This window comes from Melanotaenia boesemani, chromosome 10 (genome assembly GCF_017639745.1).
Source record: "Melanotaenia boesemani isolate fMelBoe1 chromosome 10, fMelBoe1.pri, whole genome shotgun sequence".
Lineage (NCBI taxonomy): Eukaryota > Metazoa > Chordata > Actinopteri > Atheriniformes > Melanotaeniidae > Melanotaenia > Melanotaenia boesemani.
Window position 1 is genome coordinate 28,405,708 of NC_055691.1, and position 13,859 is coordinate 28,419,566.

The following is a 13,859-nucleotide window of genomic DNA, read 5'->3' on the forward strand; positions in this document are numbered from 1 at the left end:
GCGGCTGCATCCCAATGCAATGCACAGTTTTTTTTTTAATTTTTTTATTATTAATGACAGGATCAACTGACGTGTTTTTATTGAAATGTTTCTCAAAAAAAGAAAAATAAAACCTTGCTATAAGTTTAACTGTTCTCTCTTGGTGTGAACCAAAACATGTCTGTCTTGACAGCTTGTGTTCAGCTTTGACTGGTTATTTAATATGGTGGCTCGTGCACAGACTTGTTGCCACACTGCATGAGCCCCGGGGTCAGGCAGATTACAGAATGAATGGGATGGACTGAAAAGGCACAGACACCACTTTGAGTCACGCTGTAGGAATGTGATGAAATGGCACAGTGGTTATGGCTTTGGGCACACAACAGCAAATAACACATGCATACAGATACAGAGATCTAAGCATATTCAAATTTTGACACATTTGAGTGATAAATATTTGAATAATCCTGTGTGTACATGTATTTTAGTTGCTAAAATCTAAGTTATGACTCACACAAATGTCCTCAGTAATTGGTGAGGGGTTACAGTTTGGGTTCACACCTGTCATTCAAATACAAAAGCCTGGTCTACACTCTTTCACAGATGGCCCTGACACATGCTCCTTTATGTATATGTATAGACCTGATGAGAACAGGTGGACTGAGACTGACTAAAGAGGCCAACAAATGGACAGGATTGAGACACTTATGACAGACAGGCACACCCAGAAGAAGACTAATTATTCAAAGGACACATGCACATGTCAAATAAACATGTGCCCATATCCAGCATATTCTTTATCAACCTTGTAAAAGCAGCTTCAAAATACACTATGCCCTGAGAGTGGTATAAAATCTGTCTGGCTTAGCAGTATGAAGTGTCATTTAGTTATAAAAGAAGAGTCTTTGTTATGGCTGTGGCGTCTGTTCCAGCTCCAGATTCAAAGCTTTGTGCTTAACTGCTGTTTTTCTCCTCATGGATCAGAGAAACGCCCCTCCTCACCATCTATTGGCTGAGCCCAGCTGGGACCTCAAAGCTCATTGGCTGGGGGGCACACCAGGGATCATTTGGGAGGTTCTCCTTTGTTTACATGCCAGCAGAGAAAACCCCAATAACAAGTGTTACCTTGAGCAACCAGACAATCCTCAGTTAGCCAGACAGACACATATGTATGGAAGCACACACATACGCGTACAGTGAAATAACAAAGGGGCCAAAAACAGGCCAAATAAAGAGGGTTAATCTGGCTCTGTGCTTGACAAATTCAACAATGATGGCACATAAAAGCATATTTCTGGTTTAAACATGAGAACTCTGTGGTTTCACTATCTGATAAAACTTTATAAAGTAATTTCTGGCGTAAGTACTGGATATCTCACAAGCTTCAGGCTTGAACAGTAAGAAGTGGGCTTGTTTTATTTCTAGGTGCATGGGTCTGTTTGCGTTTGCAAGAAGATCATATATCTTGATTTTGGCTTACAAGCATCTTAATTCAATACATGCTGCTCCTACTCCCAATCTCCCCTTACTTTAACCTAACAAGCCGCAAGGAGGAAAGCATTTAGATCCTTCCTGCAGGCTTTTGTGCCATCCATTCCACATGATGCAAAGTGGCCAATGCAGTAATGGTGCTTTATTGTGATTGAAGCTCTGACATAACTGCAGGAAAATCAATGGAATTCTTTGGGAAGCTCAGTTTCTTTAGGTGTATGTCCATGTCTCTGCTTCAGTCTTTGGCATGCATACCGAATAATTCTTTATAAGTTAATCAACATCAAGTCCTGAGTCTGCCTGAACAAGCCTCTGCATGTCTGCATTTTAGATTAACTGATCTCCCAGAAAAGAATGTATACACTCACAAGCTTAAACAGCTATTCTTATTAGGACATTGATTTGACTTCTGTTCACTGTGGGCAACCTAACCCGAACCCTAATCCTAATCTTACCTCATCTGACCCCCACTCATCAGTACCTCAGAAATTAGGAGCAGGATTTGTTCCCCATAAAGACTTCAGGTCCCACGATGTTTTATGATTATACCAGAAAAAGGTCCTATTAAGGTGACAAAAAACAAAGAAAACATCCCACATTAGTTCTCTACTAGACTACTCAGCACCTGGATCTGATTCTATCTGAAACCATGGCAACAAATCTACACTGTATTGTAAACAGAGCCTTTTTACTGTTGTAAGATAAAGTGATTGCATCACTCGTGTTGGCATTGCATCATAACATTATATTCAGCCAGCAAAGGAAGCAGGGGAACAAAGATAACTCACGTCTGAGAAAAACTGGCAAGACAGATCAAAATACCGAGCACCTCACTCAGCAACAACAATTTGGATTTCAAGTAGTTATTAAGTCAAAATGTCCCTTTATTTCACATAATGACACAAGGGATGGATGTGCATTTTCACCTAAACTAAATTTGCATATGCCTGAGTAAAGGTTTAAGCTTTGAAAAGATGTATTTTCCCAAGAAGTATGGAAGTAATGCTGAATTTAAATTTACTTTGATCAGTTAGTACACGAAGGCTTAAAGTTCCCTCACACTTGTGGAACTGAACTGAGTACTTCCTCGGGAAAAAATGTTGCATCAACACATTCTGAAATTAAACAATTCTCAGCCTTGTAACTAAAATTTCTAAGAACAGAAACCAGAACAAAGCTCACACTTTAAAGACTCCTAGGAAGCTAAAACTGGTCAGACTGGAGAGGTGTTTGGCAAAACCACAGCACAAAGATGCGATTCAACCTTTTCTCAAATATGAAGAAGACTTCAAAACATTTGCTACAAGTTTGTATTTCAATGCAAGCATGTGAATGTTACTAAAGAAATAGTATACAGCCTGCCTCTGCACTGTAACAGCGTCTCGTGAGGTGTGAGTCTTTAGGACCAGAGTATTGTGCTGAGCAATAAAGATTTTGCGCCCACAGACAGGCCAGCCAAGCTGTGGGTGATAACAATGTCAACACGCATGTGGGTGCTGCTCATACCCTCCCTAGACACACATCTATTCCTGACCTAAATACCTTGATTTCCTTGTGGTCAGTTCGACTTCTCAACATGGGCTCTGATCCTGTAATGATACATTAGAGAAACACACCAGAACCACTAATGAACACTTGCCTTACAGAATGGAAACTAAGATAATTCATTCACATATTTGAATTCCTTTTAGTGCAATAATAATGGAGCAAACAGCAATTGAGTTAAAACACCCACCACACTGTGACAGCATCAACCCTTACGGGAAACAGAGGATAGGCTCAGTAAGAGAAACAAGAGAGAGAAGGAAGGAGGGGGTTCAAAGATCAGAAAACAGATGTAAATCGTTTAGCTAACTCTCCTCCAAATGACTAACACATGTGGGAGAAATTTCCCCTCCCTATGCACACACGCACTAACACTCTTGAAAGCTGTGCACCTACTCATTAATACCACCTGCTTTCACTACCTCTCTTCATCTAATGTCCAGATTTCAACCTCTTCACCTGAAGATTGCTCTGTTCTACAGTGTTTGCCAGTCTGCCCTTTTTCAGCCTCCACCCAGAAAAACACACAGACTCTGACTCCAGGCAGCTTCACCCTGTTTGCTTACTGTTAAAAGTTTGACAGAAAGGATAATGCACTATAAAAAAAAAAACATTTCATAACTTTAAATCGTGCATACCTGTAGCAACTTTCAAAAAGTGAACAAACACCACTTCACATGACAGTTGGTCAGTCCGCCTGATGCCAACACATTTAGTTTGTCAGCTCTGCCTGAAGCCATGTGCTTTGACACAGAGGGCTGCAGTCATTGCTCTGCTATTACACACACTATCTGACTCACCAAATGAACTCAGATACATGTCATGCATAAAATATTTGTTTTTATGCCTCAAATACATTCAGATAAAGACTGCTTTGATACTTGTAGGCTGGTGTAGCACATAAGAGAAGTCATGAATAACATGATCTAAGTATGTATGATATGACTTAAATGAGTGTTATTCCATATTTGAGGTTTCCTAATGTTATACAGGTCACCCCATCCCATCTTATTTGGATATAAACATAGCCCTAGCCATGGGATAATAAACACTCATGCTTTCCTCCAGTGTTAGATTTTTTCCCTTGAAGAATAAACTGGTTTATATTGTATTAACCTGCTTTAAGGAGAATGTAACTGTCTCTACGTGCTGAACGTCAACGTGTTTGTTCTCCACTGTCCCGTCTCTACAGTCATGCGCTGCAACAAAAGGAGACAATGAACCAAGAGTTTTGTGTTTTGCAATCTCATCCCTCCTCTCCTGGGTCCACTCTTTTTACTTTCCAGTTTTTAAACCCCCCAACACCCGCTGCTTCTACCGACTGGGTGGGACAGACAGCTTAAAACGTGCGGCTTTTGTTGGTGCGCTTGTGAAACAACCCCACTCGAAATATGCACGAGCTCCAGACACGCACACACACACACATACATATACACTTACCTCAAAGTGGAACCCGACGCGACTTCCCCGACTCCACTTATTCAATATTTAAAATGACAAAGTGGTTCAGACCACATCGGTGCGTCTCCGGATCACTTCTTGAGACTAAGGTGTATGTGTGTCCTTCCCCAAACTGTTCAATAGCTCGAACGCGCGCGCACACGTACACTCAGTCAGGACCCATAGAAAATGTAAATTTAAAGTGTGAGGGAGGGATTAAATGACGCAACTATCTGGCTCCTCCTGCCTCTGCGCCCTAGAGAAGATGAGAGGGGGACCCCTCGAGCTCAGGGCGGGGGGTAGCTGTAGCGCGCGCACACGCTAAAACACGCACTCACAACTAAATACTATTTTACTTTTGAAAGATATCGTATCAGAAGCATCATGTGTATTTTTATGAATCATATGACTTGAGTCTATTATATCTGTATTCATATTTTTTTTTCTTAAAGCTACATTAATTATTTTTAAATAAGTGTAAACTGAAAAGGGTAGTTGTGACCAACGCACACATTGTCAGGTGACTTTTTAACTAAAGGATGCTTTAAAACGTATTAAATCGTTTTGTTTTACTGCCTCTGACCTAATTGTTTTGGGTCACATTAATTAAGTGTATTTTGAGCCCCACCAGGCAGCTGTTTTCAGCTACAAATCTCAGATAAACCCATCAGACCTGCCTGCGCAGATCACTAAAAGAACAGAAAGCTGGTGAACATAGTAGGTCTGGTGGAGACTAAAACAGATAAACGGATCTAAATATTGTGTCTGTGTTTTGATACTCTGATCCTACCCTGAAAAGATACACAATTTATCAAGTATAGGTGGTTTTAAATCTAAAATCCTTCAATTAGCAGCTAATTTATTTACCTTCAACAAGCTAACATGATGAACTGTGGAACACCATAGCATTTTAATAAAATAAAGGGACTTTCTGGAGAAGTTCAGACTGAATGTGTTGAAGTCAATTCCTTTATTCCTGATAAAACATAAAACTGTTTTCATTATGATGTCCTGGGAGCTTCTTTGGCAGCACAAAATCTACATGGTTTTATATTGATTACATTTTATATCAATGTGAAATATGATCAAATTGGGTCTTTAGGCAGAATTTTCTTCTGACCAATGCAATGAAAAAATACTTTAACCTTAAAAACATTCACCAAATGTTTAACCAATACTAGAACGGATAATGAAATGATTAAACATTTAGGTGATTGTTTTTCTTTGATGCACTGATTTTGTGTCTGCTCTTTAACTGGATGAAAAGAAAGTTGACAGCTTTTTAGATTTCAGACCAGCTTTCAGTTGTAAAAGCCTGGTTTGTCCTTACTGGAGCTAAATTTTAAGTTGCTTTAAGTAGCACATTTCCTCAAAATTCCACTTTTTGTATTGGTGTCTAGGAAGTTTCATTAAGAAGAGAAGAAAATGTTATTCATTATTTCTGTGTATTTCATAATTATTTTTATGCAACATTGTTTTTTTTCCAGAAAACTGATTGTATTTTCTCAGGCAGATCATTTGCACATCACACTTTAGATTAGAGCAGGTTGGCCTTGCTTGTTGTTTCCACAGACTGAATGTCCTGAGTATTCTTTGTGATAAAGAGTAATCTGCTTATCAATGAGGAGCCCACGGATTTACTTATCCACCACCCTTCTGTTAATCAGCTCATTGAACCCCTTAGTTTCATGCTGTTCTGTCACCTAACATTGCTTTGCTTTCTTCAGGGGTAAACTCCAACAGTTTATCCTTCTTGGCTGTCTCTCTGTTTTGGGTTGAATAAAGATCCAAGTTCCTGTTCAACTAGCCAAGCAGGTTAACTGGAAATTACAAAACATTCCTGCGAACTTTCTCATAATTTAAGAGAGGGGTAAACTAAGGGTATTTGGCTGAACAATAGGATGAGTCACAAAAAGGGTCGGCACTGACGCAAAGAACTCTCCCTGCAGAGACCACCATACTCAAAACGCCCCGCATGCCGGAAACAGATGTGAGTGTATGAATGAGGGTGCATGCAGATGTTTGTATGTAAAAGAGTAAAAGTGATGAAAAACCAGAAGTCAGAGCAACAACTGGAGTTAGAACATTGCATGCCAACCTTACCATGGTATTTCAGTGTAATTTTACCTCATAAAGTGAAAGTGTAACACTTCTCAGAATGTATTCTTACTCACTGCCTCTCTCAGAGAATAGAGGAAACTCCAATTTGACAATATGATTAAGGATTATAGTATATACATACTGTATTTTATAAGGGATCACATCTTTATAGGTCTCATATTGTTCAAACATATGTTCCAGAAATCATTGGATATAAAACCACTTTCATTTATGAATAATAAATGTGCAATTACTTCTAGCAGAGAGCTAACTAGTGGAAACTCTGACAAGTTGTTGATCACCACCATTAAATAGGTCATCATAGCTCACCCAACAAAACCTGGTGAGCTTTGAAGTATGCAGACCAATGTACCACTTGACAAGAAAGCAAATAATGCCTCAAGATGCCGTCCTATAAATTCAATGTTACCCTCAGCCTAGTAGCAAACACGTTTTACACGTTTTGGCTGAAATTAAACACCATGACATTCAAACTAAGTGGTAGAGGCTTGAAACTAATAGGAAGAAACTATTTCCTCATTGCTATAGTGGCAAGCCTGAGTAATGAAGCAACTTAAAACGAGATTGCATCTGTCAGTGGTTTCCGTTTCAGGTAGTTTCATAGGGGTGGCATGAACACTTTGGGGAAGTTTCAGTTTTTTTTTTTACTCATAAAAATAGATTCAGCATGGTAGAGACACACCCAAAAAATAGTGTTTTGAAGCACATATTAGTATCAGAAAGCCCTGCGTGTACCTTACCCGCATCAATCAACACATTTTGTTGTGCATGTACTCAATGTGATGCTGGCCCAGAACTTTTTAAGAAAAAAAATTTACTGACCTATTTTGACATGTTATCATCCAGTAAAACTCAAATATTCTCAGTAAAGATGATGGAAAGGTGTCATAAAATTTGTGTTTTTACTAGGTGTGACTGCTTAGAAGTGGACAGCTATCTTGCACACTTCTGGTATCTAAAGTGTGATATCTGAGACAGATGTTTCTGTTATTGTGCCAGGTTTCCCATGGTTTGAGTTAGTGTTCACATGTGCATGTAGGTTTGTATGTGAGGCCCCATGTTTTTTTCTCTGTCAAGGTCTCTCAGGGTCTCCACATTAAACAGGATATGGCAGTTATCTAAAAACCATGGCGACAGAAAGGCTTTCCTGTAAGTGTGGGCAGGTCTTAAAACTAATCTCTCTTGTTATTTAGTTTGTGCAATTTTTCGTTGATTTTTTCATTTTTTTCACCATAATCCAGTAAAATTGCATACAATTAATAACAAACACATACCAGAAATTTGGAAGGCAAAACTAATCTCTTTATAGTGTTGTTGATACTACACACCAATACTGAACATCACACTACACAGGAAAGCTGTTGTAAACATTTGCATGTAATGGTAGTGTACATAAACACCACCCCCTGCTACTTGACCTACTTTTGAAAGACCTGGGGTTTATAGCAACAGTACATTCACCATATGTTGCAGGGTTTATTCAAGAGGACTCAGTTCAATTTGAAAATTTTTTGCTGAAACAAAAGACTATGTTTTTTTTTTCTCATCCCAAACAGACTAACAGCAATTTTTCCACTGTTTTCTTCCTCATGTCAGGTCAGACACAAGGAAGGCACATAAGCAGTGCTGGAGAAACCACCAGCTCAGACTCTAGACTTAAGTAATATTCCACATTTATAACACATATTTTGGAAGAAGTTATTATTTTTACAGAGGTTTCATGTCTATCCCAGCTCACACACACATTTTTGTGTTACGTTTTTAGACTTTTTGTGATGCTTTAACAAATCTGTGTGATTTTTTAAATAAAATCTGGGCGACATTCCCACCAGCAGTCTGTCTGTCTCTGAGATGTGCTCTCCAGCTCTTGAGGTAATGTATTGAGCTTTTCCTGCCTTTCCCTTTTTTCCCTGTGAGTGTTCAGCCAAAGTTCAGTTAATTCAATCACTGCTGGATGACTCACAGCGTCCCTTCTCCACAGTTGCAAAGACACATAAAGGCATAGAAACACACACACACACACACACACACACACACACACACACACACACACACACACACACACACACACACACACACACACACACACACACACACACACACACACACGCATGCACCATGTTGCCTGGCTGGAAGAGGTTTGTGAGGTCAGTGCTGCGTCAGCCTCTCAGTGCACTTGTGAAATGATCTCTTCCTCCCCAGCTTCATTAGCCACTCATCTCCTTCCATTTTATCAGCTGATTTGCCTTCATGCTTTGTCATTCTCAGTATTTTCTGTTTCTTGCTGTGCCCTTTTGTACAAATTAGCTGTTTCACTTGAATTTAAAGCAGTTTCTAAACTGTCAGGAGGAACAATTCCTACCTGTAAGACATGATCACTTCATTTCAGGATAGGGCATCAGAAAGTTTTTGTCACCAGTTTCATTCATACAAATGCTCCATTACAAATGACTATCTGTTTTCTTTGGCTGTTCTTATAAATCATGCTTGGTAATATCACCAATCATTCATTATATTCAAAGGAAGAGATTCACTCAAGTATAACAAATGAGCAAGGATCATTTCCTGCATTTGCATAGCTGCATGTGCGAGTATTTGCATGTGTTTGAGAATCAGGCAAACACGCATATGCAAAGATCAAGTTACAGTAACTTAACAGCATGTTTTGGCTGTTATCAGAGAGGCTTTCATTACTACTGAAGCCATGCAGATTTATTGAGCTTTACTGTTCAGACACTTTTCACTTAGCCTAATGACAACCAACAGGAATGAGAGCAGATGGCTCTGTTGTAGCACAGTAAGGGTGAAATATCCACAGAGTGGGTAGAAAATGCTTATTTTTTATACACCTTTGTTTCATCACACAGGTCAGAGCCTAACTATATTTATGTCTTTGAGATATAAATCTTAATAACTTTTTGTGAATTTATACACTATGATTTCTTCCACAATAACTGACTTCTGTACTCATAAAATACTTTTTCAATGCAGTAAAATAAGAAAACAGGTTTCTTACTGAAGCTTTGACCTCACAAGTTAATCATTAACAGATTAGATATAAAAGAGATGTGAAATGTGTGAGGTAATATGTGGGAGGTGGACATGGTTTGGTAAACTCAGGAAAGCAGAAAAAAACCACATAACAGGGAAACAACAGGTTTGTCCCACCTTGGGTCTGTCCACTCATCTGTGTATGTTTGTGTGAATAAACTAAACATGCAGGATTTCCAGCACAGAAAGCAGGAAGGCCCTTCCAACAACACTGGTAAACCATGACTGCAGGAAATCAAGGTCAGTGTGACAATTGTGTGTGTGTTAGAGAGAGAGAGAGAGAGAGAGAGAGAGAGAGAGAGAGAGAGAGAGAGAGAGAGAGAGAGAGAGAGAGAGAGAGAGAGAGAGAGAGAGACACACACACACACACAGACAGAGGAGCCTCTGTGCTTACATTACCCCCTAGTGCATCGTAATCTCTCCTGTTTTATCCTTGGAGAGCTGTGTGGGACCAAAGTGTTCTTGTATTGTTTAAATTTTTCCCATTGGAATAAAAAGGCCACAGTTGTCAGTCTTTCAGGGTTCATTGTGTCAATATAATATCTCTTAAAGAGCCACATGTAACAGATGTTCTCTTGTTTTTGTCATTCTTTCTGTGTACGTGTGTGTGTGCATGTGCATGTGCATGCATGTGTGTTACAGAGGCGTAGTAAAGATGTTAATCCTTTAAAAGCATCTACAACAATGTTCTGGGTTAGTAAAGCACTAATCACAGAGGTTCTGTTAGGTAGGCATATTCTGACTGTTTTCTTCTATGTGCAGCACAGCTGAGCTTCCTTTGATTACATGCATTTTTACAATTCATGCACAATATTTTGTCAAATTGTATTCCTTGTGATTTATTCTAATGCCACAACAATCCATACATAGTGAACCTCTAACCTAAATGTAAAGCAACATTAGAGAATTACAAGAACTTTAAAATGATGTGCTTCGGACTTGTTTGGAAGTACAGTGACCTTTGTTACACACATTCCTGGACCTGAAACGGCCCTCGAGCATCTGGGGTCTGCAATGCCACAGTTCACATGATATAATGATATACTTTTACAATAATGAATAATGTTTAAAAGAAAAAAAGACTTTTGGAATAACTTATAAAGTTGCAAAGAAAAAACCCAACGAACAAAAAGAATGCAGCAAACAGACCCAGGGCCACACTACCGGAAAAAGCGGGGGAGAGAGATTACGTGTATGAGCAAGGTACAAAGCAAGAGTACACATAAGACTGGCTGTTATTGCTTGAGAGAGCTCAAAGAAAAACAGGATGACAGACAGATGCAGAGTTAGCTTTATTGCTTCTATTGTTTAGAACTGACCAGCTATTCTGTCTTGCTTGATTCTGTCAGCAAACTTGTGGTTAATACTTGGAAAGCATTCAGTCATGATCCTTTCTTCCACTGCTCTTCAAAGGTTGTGAATCAGAAGGGATTGAAGCTGTGGTTGATTCCTCTTATAAAACTAAAAAATATGCTTATGTACTCCATACATTTACTTTAGTGTATCATATCATGGCAAACACATCACAAAAGCAATGTCATTATCATTGGCAGAGCTAGACTTTTATACATGGGGGGCCAGAGGGTGGGCAGGACTTTATCAGGAGGGTCATACACTAAGAAAGGAAATGATTGTGTTCCTCTCTCTAACACATATACACTGCTGTGATAACTGTAGTCACTGTAGACAGACATGAGAAATAAAACATCTTTATATTAATAAGTGGAAAAATAGGTTATTTTGGGTTCAAAATGTGACACTTGATTTTGTATTAGGGGGATCATTGGTTTCTCTCCTAAGCAGTTCTGGCTTACTGCCTGGTGGTTGACTGGAAGACTGGATCCTTGTTTCTGACCACAGTGGCTGGTGTGGCTAGCTCCACGCTGGGAGCTGTCAGGCTGCTGATACTGGAGCTGGAGTCTGTCTCAGCCTGATTAGTGACCTTGCTCTTTACCAAAAAATCTAAAATATCTCCCTTTCTTGTCATTCTTATATCTGTTTATACAACATAAGACTGGTTACAGGCTGTATTTCTCCATATTTTCATGCCATAGCTTGCTTTAAAATAAACTAGCCTTACAAGCCTCCTGTTTAGACTAAACTGGATAATACAACTCTAGCTTTTAAGTCTTAGCTCCAATGTCAAAATCTTGATTAACTGAGCTGATTTGTAGTCTGTAAATACACTCACTAAAAACTAAATTGTTTACCCACCTTATCTTAAAACCAATCTAGTGCTACCATATAATGAGATTAGCATTGCTATTTAGCTTCAGGCTGACATCAGGTTAATAGCCTTATATAACATTAGTAGCTGTAATTGCACGGGGACTAAATGTCTTCAGCCAAATGTGAATATTTTTAAAAGATGACTAATTAGAAAACTACTCTAAAAATCTGCCATAAACTGATGTAGTATCACTGGTGATCCAAGCATGTCTAGAAGGATGTTCCTGTCCTCCTTCAGTAACCTGTCAATCACCTGTGATGGCACCTGGGATGTAAAATTACATTTCAGAAGTAGCCAGTGCCAACTCAAGCTTCTCTCCTGCCCTTCATCTGGTCATTATTTAAGTATTTATGTATCTTTGAGGCCTTTGTTGGCTAATTGAGCAGTGGAATAAGGATTTGTGTGATTGAAGAATGTTACAGACTTATTCATATACATCTGTCCGAATGAAATACCTTTCAGAAACTGTCACTGTTTAAAAGTTAATTTTCAATCCATGTTCAACCTAACAAAGATGCAACTTGCTCATATTTAATGACAACAGTATACTGGTATCCCTCCATCAGACTAAGGTCTCATTCACATTGTGCTGGGGCCTAGTGATTCAGAACAGGCTTTTGCTTTTACCCCATTAAGTCACTCCCATTTCATTCGTTTGTTCATACTTTTTTTTTTTTTTTATTGGTCAGCCTTTTTTACCTTGTCTCCGTCCATGAGCTCTTGACATTTTACATTTATGGACAATCCAGGTATGTTTTCAGTTTGTGGAAAATGAGTACATGACCATGTTTATGTAGTTTAAATATAGAAATAAAAACACAGATTCAATCCCCTCTGATTTACAACTGATGCAGAGCAGATGGAGAATTGATCATGACTAAATTCTTTTCATGAATATAAACCTATAAATTCAAACAAACATAACACGGAACAACATAGATGATCCGTTATAATAAGGTAAATAAAAAATCCTGTTCCTTGCGATGTTGTCAAATGGATTTAGATAAGAAAAGACAGAGACTGACTGCAGATAGGCCAGCCTTGGTTTGTGCATGCCAAAGCTTTCTTGCACACTGTACATTCTTTGGCACACATTCAAATTTACACTAACATTGTGAAGATGTGCACACACACACACACACACACACACACACACACACACACACACACACACACACACACACACACACACACACACACACACACACACACACACACACACACACACACACACACACATAATGTACACACTCAATCACATTATTAATCAGCCACTCAACTCCATGCTTTTACCCATTTATAGGCCTCCACCCCTCCTACTGCTTTGCCCCAAGACTCATTGCCAAGGTAACCGCCAATACTCAACTCCTCCCAGACATTCTGGTAAGGTGAGAGTACGCACACACAAACACATTCAGAAACACACAAACAGTCATAGCTATAGAGCCTGTTCTTTCCTCTGAATCAGCATTAACTACAGACAAAAAGAAGTTTCCCTTATCATTCATAAACAGGCAACTCAGGGGATAAAAATTCTTCCATAATGACATATTGATGCAATGGGAGCGTGAACTCCATCATTTCCCTCTCCACAAAAAAAATCTAAGTTGTTTTTCCATGAACAGCAGCAAACTGGAACTTTTCCCATTTTCAATCTGTGCCCAGCAACTCCAGCTTAGAAGATGTGAAGGTGGAAAAAGGAGCGGAAAGTGAAGAGGAAGAAGCTTGTATTGTTTTCCATACCTGATAACCCTCCATCCTCTGTCTCCCTGTTGTCCGATCTGTCCGACTCCATTTCCTGGAATTCTGATTCCTGGGGGGGATGTGTGGGAAGAGAACACAAAGGGATACTGTCAGTCATTTTAAGGTCATCACTGAATAACAAACACATTAATCTCATTGACATCAGTATTTAAACACCAATGAGTACATGCCTGCAGCGTCAGAACAAGGTGTAGGTATCTGGTGATATGAACATGAAGTCATAAATCTGACAGTTGCA

At 39.1% G+C, this 13,859-nt stretch overlaps 1 protein-coding gene across 1 annotated transcript in view; it reads right to left on the reverse strand.

Annotated features, from left to right (window-relative positions):
• fam107b (family with sequence similarity 107 member B) overlaps positions 1-4,632 on the reverse strand; it is a 16,615-nt gene extending 11,983 nt beyond the window's left edge. Inside the window, exon 1 of the mRNA XM_041996261.1 lies at positions 4,456-4,632. The gene's annotated coding sequence lies outside the window, so the exon portion shown is untranslated. The remainder of the gene's footprint in view (positions 1-4,455) is intronic.
• Between the last annotated feature and the right edge of the window lie 9,227 nt (positions 4,633-13,859).